The following is a 20,023-nucleotide window of genomic DNA, read 5'->3' on the forward strand; positions in this document are numbered from 1 at the left end:
ATCGAGGGTCTCACTAAATTTATTGGCGGTTTCTAGAAAATTCTTGAAAAACCTTATAAGTGTGGTTTTGAACTCTATATCCAGTAGTTTGCTTTCCTCCATTTCTGTCATTTGTGACCTGTTTCTTTGTCTCCGCATTTTGGCTGCTTCCCTGTGTTGATAGAGTGGCTTTCTGTGCTAGGTGTCCTATAGGGCCCAGTGGCTCAGCCTCCCCAATTACCTGAGTTGGACACTCTTGTTGCACCCCTTTGTGGGCTTTGTGCACAGTCTTGTTGTAGTTAAGCCTTGATTGTAGTTGGTATCACTGGGAGGAATTGACCTCCAGGCCAATTGGCTGTGAGAATCAGCTGTGTCTATGGTGGGAGAACTTCTGTGCTGGAGACACCCTTCTGGGGCAAGACTTGCTTCAGTGGGGCTTTGGTGCTCACTGAGTCTGCCCCCTGAGTGTGTCCCTTATGGATCTGAGGAGTTGTAATCTGGATGGTCGCACTCTGACCACTGGGTATACTGGCACTTGAATCTCTAAGGAGGTGCTAATTTAGCCTCTACCTGAGGCTACCCAGCAGGAGCTATGGAGAGATCTGCAGATTCCTCTTCTTTGTTTGGGATTTGGAGGTGCCCAGATGAGGCCCAGCTGTGAAGCAATGCAAGTTGCTGTGGGGCGTTGCGCCTTCTTTTGGATATTCTGGATCTCTCTGACCCAGCTGCAGTTTGTTAGGTAATTTTAGATTGCAAAGGGCCAGGCCATTCATATGCAAAAGCCTCTGCGCACAGCTTGGGTGGGGCGGGGTCTCAGGGAATCAACAGGGTGGAGCAAACAGCAATGGCTGATCCTCAGCCCTGCCCTAAGAGGCCCCGGGTCTCAGTGTCCCTCGGTAATCACTGCAAGCACCTCTGAGAGAAAGCCGCCCTCGAGTTCCGCCTGCTGCCCGACAGTCCACATTCTCCCGGTATGATTCTGGGTCCCCAGAGACTCGCCTGGAACTGGAGTTCAGAGCAGTCAGGAGCTTGTGCCTCCCTCCCGATTGAAAAAGACAACCGCATCCTCAGTTGCCAGCCCTTTCCACGTGCGCCTCCGTACCTCTGCACTTTACTTCTGCACCTCCTCTGAGTCTCAGTGTGCTTTTCTCTTCCTTCTAGTTGTAGAATTTCCACTCAGCCAACCTTCCTGTGGTTCTGGATGAAGTTGTATTTTTGAAGTGGTTGTGCGAGGCAGCAATTTCAGGTGTTTACCTATGCCGCCATCTTGGTTTCCTTCATTGTCTTTTAAATATAATCCTCTAATGCTGAAAATGTATTAAAATTTAAAATATTTGATGTTCATATGATTTTTTCTAAGAACTTATATATTATTTAGCATGAATAACACATTTACTCCAAAAAATTCTATTTAAGTTTAATAAATTCTATTTAGGTTTAATATTTATAAATCACTGTGTAATCTAAAACCCAAAATACAAACCCCTAAACCAAATTACCATAGGCAAGGAAGATAACAGACAAGAATTTAAATAGAAATTTAAACTCAAAGCAAGTAATTTCACCCAGATTCTAACAATTATATAGAAATAGATATTTTGTGTTTTCTTCGCATTTTGTACAACTCTCATTCTACTACTATATTGTATATATTTGCCTTCTTTATATGACTGTTTCCTGAACCTAGAAGACAGACTATATTTGTTTATAGTTGTATCTCTAGTACCTAAAATTGTACCTGGAACATAGCAGGTACTTCTAAATGATGAATGAGTGGCTGGTAGGAAGGACATAGAATGGAACAAACTAAGGGATGTTTTGAATCCTGTAAGCCTGTATTAATGTCCCACAACAACTTCATAAAAAAAGAATACAGGTGGAATATATACAACTTTAAAATTTGTATTATTTAAGAATGATTTATTGTGGACAATAAATATTCCATTTCTACCTACATTGTTGATCTCAGAAAACATGAACATAGCAAGTTTTTCCTGAGCTGTTACCATCTATGAAACAAAATTATTCTTTCTAGTCATTATTTAGGGTTAGTATGAAGATGAATCAATTCTTAAAATTGCTCAATTGATCTGCTCAATGAATTATAGAATTCAAGTAAAAGTTGAAAGCAAAGTAAAAGTTAATGCAAAGTTATTAAGATATGACTGTGCTCTATATACAGTCTCAACCCACAACAAGCTCATGGTAGTACAGAAGAGATGTATATACACAATAAATGACAATTCAAAAGAAAAATGTCAAAGAGGAATCAAAACAGTTTAATCCTGGTATTGTGAATGTATACACAAGGGAGATTTTAAGTCCGACGGGAGGAATTAAAGAGATTCATGAAGGAAATGGTATCTGTTCAAGAATTTTTACAGGAAGAAATAGAGGAAGGGATATTTCACAGTAGAGAGAACAGCAAAAGTACAAAAGTAGTACAGAGATTGTATAACAATCTAGTCTAGTCTAATGGAAGGAGAGTTAGGATGAAATACAGTCAAGGTGATATTTTATAATAAGGCATTAGGACTTTCGGTAATGGAAGTCATTTGAGAGGAGATCAATGGTCAAGTGTGTATTTCAGGAAGCAGTATGAAAAACTAGAAAGGCAAAGTTTAGAGCCCAGTAGAATAGACCTGATTTAGGGCAATGGCCATGGAAATGAATTAATGAATGAATGAATGAATGAATGGGCACATAAAATACTGTAGACATACAGGCGTAGGCAACCAAATGGATTAGAGGTAAGGGAGAGAAAAATAATGACAATCACTGATATTTCCAGTCTGGGTTATAAGATGCCATTAACTGAAACAGGAAATGAGAAGAAGAAATATGATTGAAGTAAGAATAACACATTCATGTATAGTTATGTCTCTATTCAAAAATTAACAAAATTAATATGAACCTAAATTATCTTTGAATGCTAGCTATACTGTGTAGTCCTGGTGAACCTTTTTTTGTTGTTGTTGTTAATCATCATCCGAGGATATTTTTCCATTAATTTTTAGAGAGAGTGGTAGGGAGGGGGGGAGAGAGAGAGAGAGAGAGAGAAAGAGAGAGAGACATTGATGTGAGAGAGACACATCGATTGTTTGCCTTCCACATGCCCTGACCAGGACCAGTGATCAAGCCTGCAACCAACGTACGTGCCCTTGACTGGAATCAAACCCAGGACCCTTCAGACATGGCCAACACTCTATCCACTGAGCCAAACCAGCTAGGGCCTGGTGAACCTTTAATAACAAAATGTTATGCACACTAAGGACATTTAGGTGATAAATAATAAAAATAGTGTACACTGTTCTCTGTAAACTTGTAAATATTTTTTATAAGAGGGACCATTATCATTAATTATTAAGCACCCATCAGAAGTGGTAGGGAGGGGGAGAGAGAGAGAGAGAGAGAGAAAGAGAGAGAGACATTGATGTGAGAGAGACACATCGATTGTTTGCCTTCCACATGCCCTGACCAGGACCAGTGATCAAGCCTGCAACCAACGTACGTGCCCTTGACTGGAATCAAACCCAGGACCCTTCAGACATGGCCAACACTCTATCCACTGAGCCAAACCAGCTAGGGCCTGGTGAACCTTTAATAACAAAATGTTATGCACACTAAGGACATTTAGGTGATAAATAATAAAAATAGTGTACACTGTTCTCTGTAAACTTGTAAATATTTTTTATAAGAGGGACCATTATCATTAATTATTAAGCACCCATCAGAAATTTTTAGTTCAGCATAAAATGCAATAATCAGAACAGACTGAAATTACCATTTCATGTTTTTATCTTTGAACTAGAAAAAATGTCAAACTACATTATAATAATCCTTACAGTTCTAAAAAGAGCAATTGTGGACTTACAGTGATCTAGAAAGATTAAAAACCAGTTTTTAAAATTCATCTCTACTTTTGCTTTTAATTTATGTGAAGCAGCTCTCTAACCTTTTAAAGACCACAAACTACATTTATAAATTAGGATAATCATACTTGCCTGCTCACTTCATAGTCATTTGAGAATTATGAGATAATGTTCTTGTAGCTCTCTGAACCATATAGACAAAAGGCCTTAATTATCAATGATAAATGGAATTATTCTGATGTCATTTTTCCTACCTCAGGTTTACCTAAGTTTGTGATTGGAAGAGACTACAAAATTTAAGATAAAATACTTTAGATATAAATCCTGGCTTGTCTAATCTAGATGTAGGCCAGTTACAACTACAGAGCCTATGTAGACCATTTAAAAGAATACGAATAAGATAAAATGTGTATAAAAATAATGGTTACCAACTAAAGAATAGAAAACCATTTAGAAAACAACTAATGGTGGCATATTTTTACCTAACTACAAAAAAGGTCAAATAAGCCTTTTTGAAATGTCATAAAATTGAATATTTTAAAAAATAATTTTAACAGACCAGGTATTTAATTAGGTTCTTTATAAGAAATTTAGAACACCAGTTTATAGGAATAAATCCCATTTGCAAGAGCAACACAGAGCAGAGTATGAAAAGCTAGAAAGGCAAAGTTTAGAGCCCAGTAGAGCCCTGGAACTGAGGAACAGCTTTGATTTTTGGCAGAATTTTCAAGTCTGCAGCTTTCTGATCAACCTTGTACCGCACTGTAATCTTGTATTTTACTTTCTGTGTCAGAGATCTCACCCTCCTGGTGTCTGGGCTTGTACATACACAGCTTCTTCTTTTTAATTTAGAGAGAGGGAGGGGGAGATAGCGAAACATCGATTTGTTGTTTCATTTATCTATGCATTCGTTGGTTGATTCTTTTCTTTTTAATATTTATTTATTTATTATTTTTTTAGAGAGAGAGGAAGGGAGAAGGATAGAGAGAAAGAAACATCGATGAGAGAGGAAATCATCAATCGGCTGCCTCCTTTACGTATATGCCTGGGGAATAAGTCCACAAGTCAGGCATGTGCCTTGACCAGGAATTGAACCAGCGACCTCTTGGTTCCTGGGTTGACACTCAACCACTGAGCCACACCAGCCGGGCCATTGGTTGATTCTTGTATGTGCCTTGAATGGAAATCAAACCCACAATCTTGGTGTATCAGGATGACACTCTAACCAACTGAGCTACCTGGGCAGAAACTGGCTTGTTCTTCTTGAAGTAAGCATCAGTGAGATGTTTAAGGATTTTCACACCACTGGTATCAATTTTGGTGGAGGTGGCAATGAGGAATTCGATTGAGGGACAGGGGCCCAGTCACAAGTAGCAAGCACTGCTGAGCTGCTTCAGGAAAATCACCCCCTTGCCTCTGTGGTGCCCAGTGAGGATGATCAGAAGAGTCAAAGAAGTAATGCTAGCCCACAGTTTTCTCACATGCTGACTAAAGGGTTTCTTGCCATGGCTCAACAGCTTCAGTAAGATAATATCTAGACATTTTGCAAAATTTTACCACTTAGATACCACCATTCTGGTTCTATGACAGTAGCAAGAACCTTTTCCTTTTTCCTTTCAGTACTGGATTTAGCTGCTCAATACTTCCTCTCGTACATGGCCTTTCAGGAGTACATAGCCAATCAGGAATACCTGCCAATTCCTCTGACCAGGACAGGGTTTTGGCTGCAGTGGGACTTCCCCTCCTTAGGCATGTTGCTCTTGAGGTTATCTTTCTTAATCTAGCCACCAGCATCAGCCTTCCTTTTTAAAAATTTAAATTTATTGGGGTGACATTGATTAATAAAATTATACAGGTTTCAGGTATACAAGTCTACAATACATCATCTGCATAGTGTATTGTGCGTTTACCACCCCAAGTCAAGTCTCCTTCCATCACCACTTATCCTCCCTTTACCCTCTTCCTCTGGCAATCACCATATTGTTGTCTGTGTCCATGAGTCCTTCTTTTTTTGTTTTTCTTTGCTTAATCCCTTTACCCTTCTCACCAGCCCCCAACCTCTGCCCCTCTGACAGCTATCAGCCTGTTCTCTGTATCCATGAGTCTGATTCCACTTTGTTAGTTTATTTTGTTCATTCGATTCCACTTTTAGTACTTGTCTTTCACTGATTGGCTTTTTTCACTTAGCATAATACTTTCCAGGTCACATCAGCCTTCTTGGCTTCAGCTTTCTTCTCCTTAGTGTCAGGCTTCTCAGCTCTTTTTTCTTTTTTAATATATTTTTATTGATTGCAGAGAGGAAGGGAGAGGGAGAGAGAGATAGAAACCTCAGCGATAGAGAGAACCACCAATCGGCTGCCCCTCCGCACGTCCCCCACCAGGGATCAAGTCCACAACCTGGGCATGTGCCCTTGACCGGAATCAAACCTGGGACCCTTCAGTCCACAGGCTGACACTCCACCCACTGAGCCAAACCAGCTAGGGCTGTACTAACTCTTGATGGTTAGCATCAGCATTAAATATTGCAGTAAAACAAGAGCACATCCTTTAAGTGTAATATTTAACACTATTAACACATTTTGACAAACCTAAATTGCTGGTGCCAGGGAGAATTCTATTCTCAGGCATAATTAAGAGCCAACCATTTGGCTAAACTCAACAGCCTGTATTTCAGCCACAAGTGATAATGTTAGCAAAGCAGGTGACAATGAGAAGACAAAGTCAAACTGGAAGTTATCCATTTCTTAAAGCAAACTAAAAAACTAACATTTATTCTCCCTTGAAAACTTCTTGTAACAAGTCTGAAAGAAATATAACCAGTGAGGGTTTTTCCTTCAGGCGCCAGCAATATGTATTATTACTACTTATTTTCATTCAATTTTAAATACTTGCCCTTCCCTCCACTCCCACCAACCTACTTCCCCTTCTGTGACAGGCCTCCCACCGAAGTTTCTACTCCCTCCACTCCCCGAGCTCTAATTATTTCCTCTTAATCCTTAAGAGTGCAGAAGTCAAATAAACTGCCTGGCCTTAATCAATGAGGGTTCTCCTTTCATTATCACTTACTATCTGATTATTAAATTATTTTGGCAGTCTCACTGAAAACCTGCACATCTCCTTATCTGCCTCTGTCCTTGTACAAAGTACTAAAACACATAGGTTTAAAATCATGTTAAAACTTGATGTCAACACCAGAAAAAGTAAAAAACAAAGTCAGAATATAAAATATCTGCCCTTTGTCAGACCCACCGGCAGGTGAACCCCAGTCTGCATACTCTGTAGTCCCCCGCAGGTGTCAAGTAGGTAGGTGCTGGCTGCTGTGGCACCAGGCAGAGTCCCAACCTCCACCCTCGCTCCTGGGTCAATAACTGGGATGGCAGTGGGCAGATCCGGGCCTCTCCATGCTGCCAGCCCTGGAGCTGCACAGCCAACCAATGGCTCTTGAGATGGCGGCGGAAGAGGAGGCTGCAGTGAGAGGTACAGTGTTGATAGAAAACAACCAGTGCATTGCTTCCATGGTTTCTAATCATGAGCCCAGGGACAAAACCCGCAGCTACTGGCTCTATCTATCAGCCTGCATGTGACAGTTTCCAAGAAAATAAAAGGAAGTGATTCAGATCCACCCCAAATGGAAGATGGTGAACAAGTAAAAATGAAGTCCTTCAGAGAAGCTCATAAATAAACCGAAAAGCAGAGCAGAGATAAAATGAGTAACCAGTCTGCCATGATCCCTCAGTGCAAGCCCATGGCACTGAACACTTAGTTTTAAAGATGACCATTCAACACTTGAAATCTTTAAAAGGTATGACAAATTCTTATGCAGGAGATATTTATTGACCTTCATTTATTCAGGATAATGAGCTCAGACACTTAATCCTTAAGAGTGCAAAAGACTCTATTTGTGGTTGAATGTGAAAGAGGAAAAATTCTCTTCATTTCTAAGTCCGTCTCCAGAATAATTAATGATCAAGTATCCAAAACAGGATATTTTCCTCACTATATTTAGTTTTTAGTTTTTTTGTGTGTTTTTAAAAGATTTTTATTGCCTTCAGAGAGAAAGGAAGAGGGAGAGGAAGAGATAGAAATATCAATGATGAGAATCATTGATCACTGGCTGCCTCCTGCACACCCCACCCTAGGAATTGAGCCCAAAACCGGGGCATGTGCCCTGACCGGGAATCAAACTATGACCTCGTGGTTCATAGGTCAATGCTCAACCACTGAGGCACACTGGCTGGGCTTGTATTTGTGTGTGTGTGTGTTTAAATATTTTTATTGATTTTTAGAGAGAAAGGAAAGGAGAAAGAGACAGAAATAGAAACATCAATGTGAGAGTGGAATGTTGACCAGCTGCCTCCTACATGCCCCCTTATCGAGGATTGAGCATATGCCCTTTCTGGGCATATGCCCTTTCTGGGAATCAAACCAGCAACCTTTTGGTGCATGGGACCATGCCCAACCAACTGAGCCACACTGGCTAAAGCTAAGTTTAGTTTTTTAAAACATATTTCAAAGACCTCTTTCTGAACCCTTTTCTTCCATTGGGATGTGGGATTAGTTTGTGCTAAATTAGAACTCCAAGAGATATGGAAAGAATTTGTGGAAAGAGTATGGATGGCCCTAACGGGTTTGGCTCAGTGGATAGAGCGTCGGCCTGCAGACTGAAAGGTCCCAGGTTCTATTCCGGTCAAGGGCATATACCTTGCTTGCGGGCACATCCCCAGTAGGAGGTGTGCAGGAGGCAGCTGATCAATGTTTCTCTCTCATCGATGTTTCTAACTCTCTATCCCTCTCCCTTCCTCTCTATAAAAAAATCAATAAAATATATATTTTAAAAAAGAAAGAGTATGGATGTTTATTACTGAAAAGAGTGTTCACTTCTTGACCTTTAGTAACTTGTTTTATTTTCCTGAATCTCAGCTTTTTCCTACGTAAAAAGTAGAAATGATTATATCTGTCTCTCAGGATGCAAAGACTAAATAAACATATTTGAGAGTGTCTTTAAAATAAAATATCTGCCCTAACTGATTTGGCTCAGTGGATAGAGCATCAGCCTGCGGACTGAAGGGTCCTGGGTTTGATTCCAGTCAAGGGTACAGTCCCGGGATGCGGGCCTGACTCCCAGTAGGGGGCATGCAGGAGGCAGCCGATCAATGATTCTCTCTCATCATTGATGTTTCTATCTCTCTCTTCCTCTCCCTTTCTTTCTGAAATTAATAAAAATGTATTTTAAAAAAAGAATAAAAATACTCAGTGCCCAATCACCCAGCTGAAGAATTAAACACTATTTTTGAAGCTCCTGTATCCCCCTTCCCAATTGCATTCTCTAATCTTCCCCCTTAGAGGTAACTGTTATCTTTGCAGTAACTTCTAGGAGTCACTTTTAATTACAAATGTTTCTTTGCTCCCATTTCGTGAAAAGACTACCCTTCCTCCATTGAATCACCTTTGCATCTTTGTTGAAATCAAATGACCATGTATATGTAACTCTATTTCTGGACTCTGTATTCTATTGCATTGACCTATGTGTTTATCCTTTCTCATTTAATTGGGACCATAAATCAAATTACTTTGATTTGGTGGCTACACTGTGATCAGTATGTTTCTTTATTAATTGGGAATTGAGCCAGTAATCAGCATCCTATATAGAAAATGGAACAAGAATCAATGGAAATTAATTCTAGTACAAGTATCATCGTCAATGAACTGAAGTTATATACCTCCATGTGTCTTGGGGATAAAGATACCTACCATGTGGGAGTATTGAAGGTCAAGTGAGAAAACATATAAAAACACCTGGACTGAGTTACACAAATAATATATTTTTTCTAATTTTTCATTTAGGAGTCTAATATTAATTACTCATGAACACCAGTTTCCATCCTTTTCTCCGCATCTGAATATTAAAACTTGAACCTAGGACTTTAGCAATAGCAAACAGCCCATCAAATTTGTATAAATTTGGTCATGATTTGCATCCCTGATCAGCCATTATAGGAATGAAGCAGCTGTAGTCAAAATTTCCCCTGTGTCCCCTGGGAATTTAGGCATTTTAATAATCACTTTCATGCATATGTTTTGCTCTCTTCTCCTCCCTTAATCTATAGTATAAATACTGAAATGCTAAACAAATATCATTGTAAGAGTAAAGGCACACTAGTAAAGAAAAGAAAAAAAGATGAGGTGAGGAGTTTCTTTTCTGTTGGTCATTTCAGGAAATAATCGTGAAATCAGATTCTAGTTCTCCCCTCTCCAAATTTATCTTTTTTTAAAAAAAAATGGGGACAAGAATCCTTAACCAATTCTAATTAAGTCCAAGTAATGTCAGTTTTACTGCCAATAACCAGCCAAATTGACAGGGAAATAGCACTGTTAATTCAGATGCACTTCTAGAGTGGTAAATGGAAAGACACAACCACTGCACCAACCCAATGGGTTTGTCACATCCTCCTTCATGGTGACTAACTACTTCCCATTCTTATTTCTCTCTTTTAGTTTCATTTTCTTTCACAACTTTCCTTATTCTAATTTAATAATCAAATTGCATAAGAGAATTCAAATAATCACAGAGTTTTCCAGTTAAATGGTTCCTCCTTTTCTGAATTATACAGAAACATCTAGGTCAGTGGTCGGCAAACTGCGGCTCGGCAAACCATGGCTCACAAGCCACATGCAGCTCTTTGGCCCCTTCAGTGTGGCTCTTCCACAAAATACCGGCTCTTCTACAAAATACCAACTTATGCGCATGGGCCACGAAGTTTCAATCGCACTGTACATGCGTGCCCCCACGTGGTATTTTGTGGAAGAGCCACACTAAAGGAGCCAAAGAGCCGCATGTGGCTCGTGAGCCGCGGTTTGCCGACCACGATCTAGGTTAATTTTTGCCTTGAGCTATAATCTATCAAAATTTTTACTCAAAGGACTTTTATTAAACACAAATTAACAAGTATAATAAGTATCATGTCACATCATCTAAAATGATATAATTCTTGAAAGAGCATTTGAAATGAAAATAACAATTAAATTCTAGGTTCCCTTTAAAGTTAGTACATACAAAATATCACTATTGTAATTTTTGTGTCATGGTGGTCTGTAGTTGTAATTAGTTTTGATTCATATATTTTGAACCTCTGTATCCTACTGATAGTATTTCAAGCATCATCACCATTTACCATATAAAACAGCATATATTTTTACAATGAAAAATATTGATATAAGGCTGTTTTCCTTTTGAATTATATATTTTTTTCTCCATCCAGTACAAAATAACTTTAATAATACTGTATGAATTAAAGTAACTGGAAACTTGAGCTTCTGAGGACATGGTGGCCTTAAGAGACATAAAAATCTCCCTTAAAAGATATTTAGAAATGTTGGATAAATAAAACATAACCTTCTAAATAAATAGCTAAGTTCACAAAAAAGCAAGGGGGTTAAAAAATCAAAGAGAGTTGAAAATCAGTGAGTTTTAACTGTTGGGGAGCACACGAGACTTGGTTGGAAAGTTTGTAAGGAGGACAAACTTTCCGAGAAAAGAGAAGTGTGCGGAAGGCCGCCCACCCTGTTTATCAGAATTCCAACTTAGGGGAGTGCCAAAGATGGTGCCCCTAGTTATCCCTTGACCTTTCCACACAAGCCTGTGCACGTGCAGAACCCCGAGTGTTTACTGGAATCCTTATGGTTAATCTTTGGGTGTCCTTGCTTAAAGGACACAGCAAATACATGTGTCCTTCTAATATTACTTACCCTACTGCTGCTACAATAAAAGCCTAATGAGGCAGGCAATCGAGGTTGTCTGGTTCCTTTAGACAGGCAGTCCCTTAGCCCTCTCTTTCACAGCAAATGTTATGTTGGAGTAATCTATTCATCTGTCGCTCAGGGTCTGCTGGTCAGCCTCGGCATTTAATAATCACACAATACAGAAGAAAAGTCTTAGCTCCATACAAGGCAGGGAGGGAACTGAGATTCCTGGAAAAAGTTGCAAACTTCAGAGCTCTTTCTCCTCAGCAAAAGGATGAACAGCCAAAAATCTACTTTCCATGAGAGAAGATAACAAAGATCATGTGAGATCTCAATTAAAATTTATAAAGCACAGGAAGAAAAAAGTCACTGCGATGATTTATTTTGTGTGTCAACTTGACTGGGCTAAGGGATGCCCAGACAGATGGTAAACTATTATTTTGGGGTGTGTCTGTGAGGGTGTTTTTGGAAAGATTAGCATTTGAATTAGCTAACTAAGTAAAGAAGATGTGCTTTCAACAATGTGAGCAGGCATCATCAAATCCATTGAGGGCCCAAATAATACAAAAAGAAGGAGGAAGAGTGAATTCTCTCTCTCTCCTTCCTTGAGCTGGGTGGGACATCCATCTTAACGCTCAGACATGGGAGCTCTTGGTTCTTAAGTCTTTGGCCTCAGACTGAGAATTATACTATTGGCTCCCCTGGTTCCCAGGTCTTCTAACTAGCACTGAATTCTAACACTGGCTTTCCTGATGGATTTCTAGGCCTCCATAACTATACGAACCAATTCCTACAATAATTCTCATCTTATCTATATGTTAACCTGTTTGTTCTGTTTCTCTGGAGAACCCTGACTAAACCCTAGGTGACTATATATATATATATATATACATACACATATATACGCATGTATATATACACATACATACACACACACTCTATGTACATAAAAAATGTGTCAACCATAATACCTCATTCACAAAAATCTCTGAGATAAAAGGCATGAATGACATCAATGTGATATCCATGGACATGCCCACTGTTCCTTGGAATTGGGTCAAATGTTTCCAGATGTCCTGTTAGACTGCATTATGGTCAAGCCAACCAGTGCAGTCATCCCTGAAATTCAAGTGCTAAAGTCAGTCAATGCCACAGGAACTCACTGAGCTCATTTAGACAACTGAAAAGAAGGAACTTGTCCTCTCTATTCTTTTTTCTTTTTTCCCCCCCAAAATTCCAACCTTAGATTTGATTCATTAGCCTCAAAAACACATTTGGATCATGAAGAGTTGAGAATATTATTTCTCCATCCACTGGAAAAGCAAGGTGGAAGTGTCATCCCATTTCTTTTCATTATACAAAACCCTGTTAATCCCATAGCTGGTCTTAGTGTTCATTTCTTTTCCAGGGATCCCAACTTCTCAAGGTTTCATGTTCTGTTTCTATGGGTAGTATCCTGTCCTAAATGCCCTACATTCCTAGGAAAACTTTTCTATTTAACAAAGTTTGTATCATTTTTTTCCTGTAACTGCTCCCACACTCATCTTCCTCTCATTATTTTGTGACTCCTATTTCAATACTCTGATGCATTAAGAAGCACACACCTTTCTAAAGTGGTGAGTTAGGCATCAGACTTATAAAAGGTAATACAAATTACACTTTTTCATCAGTCTAGGTTTCTGATGCCCGGACTTTTTTTGAAGCCTGGAAGGATCTTCCATAAACATGACCTCCAGTCAGCTGTCCCTTTGACCCAAATGATAAAAGAAACTATAGTAACTAGTGAGAAAATAAACTCCAAACTGATACATGGAAATTCAAAAAAGAGAAGAGCTATGCGAATATGCTGACACACAGATCATGTCAGTTCTCTTTGTTTCCCCTAATCTTAGTCTACCCTCATCAAAGTTCTTATCAATAATATCCTAAAGACACTATGCTAAAATTGGGATAAAACTGTTAAAATTTATTCCACTCAATGACTGTAAGAAACAGAAATCATGGTGTGACAGATTCCCATCTGTTCCTCTTACACATTGTCCCTTCTTCCATAGTAGATTGTAGCTACCCAGAATAAGAACATGTTCCTCCCTCCCTTAGTAGCTAAGTATGGCCATGTGTCTAAGTTCTAATCAATGGGGAACAAGTGGAAAAATTGATGTGGCAGCTTCAAAGAATCTTCCGTAAAGGACAAGAGATATGTATCTTTTGCTCCTTTCTTCTTTGACCCTTTCCTGTTGCCTGACGTATAGATATAATGGCCTCTTGGGCCATGAGGACAAGGATCACATCCAAGGGACAATGGAATGATCTGATGGAAAAGTCTCGGATTCTGACAGCTGTGTGGAACACAGCCTATCTCTCAAGTTTCACATAAAAGAGAAATAAACTTCTATCTTTGTAAAGCCTTTGTTAATTTGAATCTCTGTGATTGGCAGCTGAACTTAATCCCAACTAATAAAATAAGTAAATAAAAATAGGATGGTAAAAAGATTCCTTCTGAATGAGCTGCAGTCATGCCAGTAAAGCAGACTGAGAGGGGATGATACATCCTCTGAGGAAGGAAATATAATGAGGCAGTCTATGAGTCGTTTCTATAGCATAATAAGAGTCTTTTAAAAAGTGAACTCAGCAAACCTGGTGTTGGTCAGTGGTTGAGCATCGACCCAGGAGATCACTGATTCAATTACTAGCCAGGGAACATGGCCCCATTGTGGGCGCTATCCCCAGTGGTTGCGTGCAGGAGGCAGCCAATCAATGTTTCTATCGCTCTCTCCCTTCCCTTCCCCTCTCTCTAAAATCAATAAAAGCGTATTTTAAAAAATAAATAAAGAGTGAACTCAGCTGAGTGAATGAACTAAGTCTTAGTCATATTCACAGAATGCTGATTGATAGCTGCTATGAAGCCTAATCACGTTGATGACTTGACAAAGTACACAAGTTTACTAACCATTAATATGCTTTACTGAACATGTGACTTTAAAAACCTTTGGACTGCCCAGCCAGTGTGACTCAGTGGTTGAGAATCAACCTTTGAACCAGGAGATCACAGTTCGATTCCCAGTCAGGGCACATGCTTGGGTTGAGGGCTCGATCCCTAGTGCGGGCATGCAGGAGGCAGCCAATCAATGATTCTCTCTCATCTTGATGTTTCTATCTCTCTCTCCCTTCCTCCCTGAAAACAATTTTTAAAAAAAAAGAAATCTTTGGACTTTTTGCAGTGTGGCTCTCAATCAATTCCAATTCTGATAAACCATAGGAGACTTAAAAATCTATTTCTTAAACAATCACATCTAAGAAAATCTGCAGAACAATCACTCTCAACAGCATAACAAGACTAAACCAATGGGATACCTTGTATTACTCAGAAATTTGTCAATTTAAAGAAAATATCCAGAGGTTTGAATGATATCAATGTTATAGAAGACAAACACCAAAGATGAGAAGAAAGTTTGTTATAAATCACTAAGACTGTCCATTAAGAAGACACAATATGAGGGGGGGATAAGCAGGAGAGAGGAAATGGAAAATATCTGTAATACTATCAACAATAAAAAATATATATTTAAAAAAAGAAAAGAAGACATAATATGAAATGTTACACTTTTCAGCACAGCAATAAAATTTCTTAAAACTCTATAAAATGACTCAACCATTTAAAAAAATAGATGCTTCCTACACATTATTAGTTGAGATTAGAGAAGTATATATGATTCACTGAAACTTCAGAGACCTCTGGTGGTTTAAGTTAAATGGACTTTTGCAATAATCAAAAACTCCAGAGTATAAACTAATTGCTTGTTAATCTAGAAGTATATTAGGAAATATACTTAGCCTATCTAAAGTGAGTAGCAATAAAATAAATAAGCTACATCAAAAGCATAGAGCAAAGGATAATTTTTTTCTAACAACCTGTAAATTTCTTTACAATCTCATTAGAGGGGATTTCTGAACCAATAATATAAGCAAATGGAAAATGAGTCACTGTCACAAATATTCAACTCACCCACAGATTTTAAGTAATTGAGTAATCAAGGTGTATTTGTACTTTAATCCCACATTTAATCCCCTATTTCCTTAAGAAAAACGAAAGCTCAATTTCAAATAGCAATGAAATTCCTTGATGAGATCAAGTTCCAGAATATCGGTTATGTATCTCCAAGGAAAAAGAAAATCTAATTTGATTTTTCTCAGCTTCATTTTTTAACTGCCACATGACAATAAGTCAGCTTACAAAATGAAGTCTCCACAACAAAGCACGTGATCCTTTATCCCTCTCAGCAAGACTCTTCCTAAGTGATACATTCTTCCCCAGAACTGAACTATTCAAAGCTGAACAACAAAATGCAGTAGAGAGAACAAAAGTGAGAAAAAAAAATAAAGGGATATGTTTTATTCCTATTTTTCAACAAATGCAGATACAGAATTGTATAATGCATACATTATGTTTAAGGATTTATTTTTAAAGGCCCATAGAAAACTGAAAGGAAATATACCAAGTATTAGCAACTTCATTGGGGTGGTAGAGATTAGTACTAGAGAGTTCCCTTTTTTCTGCTTTCAAATTTTCTCCAACATTAGTTTTATCACTTTTATATCCGAAAAGTGAAATTACAAAAGTAAAAAGTGGGAAAGCCTTTTAAAAATTAACCTCCTTTTTGATGAGAGAATCGCCTCTCATAACAGCTGACCATTCATTTGCTCATTAATATAATAAGTTTATATTTGGTATCACTATACCTGATACTGTCATAAGGACCTGTGATTCAACAATGAATAAGAAAAGCATAGCCCTAACTGGTTTGGCTCAGTAGATGGAGCGTCAGCCTGCAGACTGAAAGGTCCCAGGTTCGATTCCGGCCAAGGGCATGTACCTTGGTTGCGGGCACATCCCCAGTAGGAGGTGTGTAAGAGGCAGCTGATAGATGTTTCTCTCTCATCAATGTTTCTAACTCTCTATCCCTCTCTCTTCCTCTCTGTAAAAAATCAATAAAATATATATATATTTTTTAAAAAGAATAGCCTAATTCCTAGTTTCATGGCCCTTAAAGTCTGGTGAAACAGACCCATAGATAACAGACAAGCAATGCCAAATAGGGTGGCTTTATAAAAAGGGAAAGGGAGAAACATATATGGAAGGTAGGATAAGAGGGGAAGTATAAAAGGGAAGTCAAGGGGAAAATCTCCAGAATTAAGGGACATTTGAGAAAAAGGATGAAAAGAAATCATTAGGTTACGTTTCTCAAGGTTAAGTACTTAAGCTTCTTCCTTGCTATTCATATGAAGAATCACATAGTACTCCACCTTCTCTCTTACACCAGTTTACCATCTTTGTTTCAGGTTCCTTGTATTTCAGACCATAAGATAAACTGAATAACTTGTATATGACCAGGACAGAGAACACTCCAGAAAAGTCTATTCTGCCACTATTTCCAATCATGTGATAGGTAGACTTCGTTGGACCTAACTTCCAGAAGTAAAATTCAAGTTAACTCAAATTTAGAGGTCAGGAACAAACAGGGACATACTATCTACATACTGGATACTACTAAACAACAACAAAAATCTAAAAACCTCTCCTTCTGAGATTAAAAAATTATTCCAAAGAGATTTGGTTTAAAAAAAAATAGAGAGCAGCTAAGAAATATGAAATAAGACAGTTAATTGGAGTCTGAGCATTTAAATAGAACCCCAGCCACTGTCCCTTCTTCCACTGTAGATTGTAGCTACCCCAGAATAAGAACATGTTCCTTCCCCCTATTAAGCAGAGGCATCTTTAGTGAACAGAAACTGCTACTCTTTTTTAATCTCCAACTAGCCAAGATACAAGCTATTCCCTTTGCATAAAGCTATACCCAGTATCACCGGCTTAGCTGGTATTTCCAAAGGCAGATCTTAAGATGATGATAGGGCTTAGCTTCTTTGAGTAAAACAGTGTATGTTTAGTGGGTGAAATACTGTACACTCAGTGTTCCTTAATCCAAAGTTCCTTAGTGGATAGTTAAACAATCTTCTCAAGTGTCTAAATCTTCACAGAAAAAACATGTTTGGAGCATTGTTTGGCCTTAATAATAAAACAAGGTATTTCAATTTCTCATAAATAACCTGAGAGGTAAAAATATTAACTGGTTTGATATCTCATTCATTAAAGGGTTGTTTTTACGCAGTGGCACCATTACCTCAGCACCAGCATATAAAATACATAAAACAGTTATTATTCAACTTCTTTTATTAATGAAACAGGCAGAAGAAAACACAAACCAACTTTACAAATGTAATTTATCAAAGAAAACTAGAATTATTTTTAATTTAAAAAAATCATGGATCCAAAAATTTTGATCTAGAGAGTAAAATAATTCATTTAAAATAAACAAAAGCAATGAATAAAAAAAAGTTTCAGGCTGAAGCACATCATATGTTAGATGATGGCACCTACTAACTAATATTTGTCATGGATATCTGGAGGAAGAACAATGTTTCTGGTGGTGCGGACCAAAAAGATCCTCATAATCTCTTAGGTTATGCACAGCAGTGTGAAGAGGAAAAGGGTGATCAATGGTTAAGGGGAAAAAATCCTATACTAAAGAATAGGGCCGAAACCGGTTTGGCTCAGTGGATAGAGCGTCGGCCTGCGGACTGAAAGGTCCCAGGTTCGATTCCGGTCAAGGGCATGTACCTTGGTTGCGGGCATATCCCCAGTAGGAGATGTGCAGGAGGCAGCTGGTCGATGTTTCTCTCTCATCGATGTTTCTAACTCTCTATCTCTCTCCCTTCCTCTCTGTGAAAAATCAATAAAATATATTAAAAAAAAAAAAGAATAGGGCACAAATAAAAAGCAAGTTGACAAGGGTATATTAAAGCCCTCAGCAAAGCAAATCAATGCTGGTGAGATATAATTCCAAAGATTCCAACCTTAACTTTCTTCCTGAAATATCCTAACTTAGTCTTTTGAATTTTAATTTTTAGGTATATTATGTCTAATTTCACCGTGAAAAATAAAAGCAAAGTAGGATGCACTTGACATAATTATAAAGGGAAACTATTCTGAAAAGTAAAAGATATGTTTCATTAATGAATCTTGACTGAGAGAACATGGTTAGGAAAAAGAAAATGAGTTTTACAACCAGGTAGAATTGTGCTCGACTCTCTAACCCTCCATACTTGAGTTGTGTGACCTTGAGTACATTGTTTAACATCTCTGAAACTTTCTCCTCATTTATGTACCTTACAACATTTAAGAACTGACACATAAGCAGCACTCAATAAATAGATATTGTTATACTTATTATGGAGTTCTTTTTTAAATATATTTTTATTAATTTTAGGAAGGTAGCAAGAGGGGGAGAGAGATAGAAACATTCATGATGAGAGAGAATATTGATTGGCTGCCTCCTGCACGCCCCCTAGTGGGGAACGAGCCTGCAACCCGGGCATGTGCCCTTGACCGGAATAGAACCTGAAATCCTTCAGTCCGCAGGCCGACGCTCTATCCACTGAGCAAAACCAGCTAAGGCTTATTATGGAATTTAAAAATTTTTCCCAAGAGGACTAGTTGGTCAATAAAATATGTTACTGTGCTATAAAATACCTTAACAGTTAAGTTCCTAATTCCTATGGAATTCTTAGTTCTTAGAATTTTTGTTCAGTAGAAAGAGTTTTAACAAAGGAAAAAAGAACATTTCTTTTCAGGTATTTAATTTTGTTAACTTCAAGAAGATAGGAAATACTACCCTTCTGGCATATCTTACATTTAATACTTGATAGGCAGGTAAATTATTTGTCAGACTAGAGGCCCAGTACACAAAATTTATGCACGGGTAGGGTCCCTAGGTCTGGCCAGCAATCAGGTTCCCTACCTCCCCGCCTCCCCCCACCTCCTTCCCTTACCGCCCGTGCATCGCCACTGCACAGTTGCCCCTCCCCACCACCTCCCCGCCTCCTCCTTCCCTTGCTCCCTCAGCACCCCACTGCCGCTGCTGATCGCCCACCATGTTCCACACCACCCCCTGGTGGTCAGCACACATCATAGTGAGCAATCGAACTCCCAGTCTCACGGTTGAACTCCTGAGGAGACACTTTGCATATCAGCCTTTTATATATATAGACTAGAGGCCCGGTGCACAAAAATTTGTGCACTAGGGGGTAGAGGGTCCCTCAGCCCAGCCTGTGCCCTCTCGCAGTCTGGGACCCCTCGGGGGTGACCACTTGCTGGCTTAGGCCTGCTCCCCAGGGGACTGGGCCTAAGATGGCAATCAGACATCCCTCTGGCAGCCCGGCAGCCCTCAGGGAATGTCCATTTGCCAACAGGGAGCAGACCTAAGCTGCAGTCAGACATCCTTAGCGCTGCTGAGGAGGCAGGAGAGGCTCCCACCACCACCGCTGTACTGGCAGCCATCAGCCTGGCTTGTGGCTGAGCAGAGCTCCCCCATGTG

The 20,023-nt window shown here is 38.9% G+C and overlaps 1 protein-coding gene and 1 pseudogene across 1 annotated transcript in view; both read right to left on the reverse strand.

Annotated features, from left to right (window-relative positions):
* COMMD1 (copper metabolism (Murr1) domain containing 1) overlaps positions 1 to 20,023 on the reverse strand; it is a 78,517-nt gene that overhangs the window by 26,983 nt on the left and 31,511 nt on the right. The gene's annotated exons all lie outside the window — the stretch shown is intronic.
* Positions 4,522 to 10,307, reverse strand: LOC106724468 (annotated as a pseudogene).

Source organism: Myotis brandtii, unplaced genomic scaffold (assembly GCF_000412655.1).
Source record: "Myotis brandtii unplaced genomic scaffold, ASM41265v1 scaffold84, whole genome shotgun sequence".
Lineage (NCBI taxonomy): Eukaryota > Metazoa > Chordata > Mammalia > Chiroptera > Vespertilionidae > Myotis > Myotis brandtii.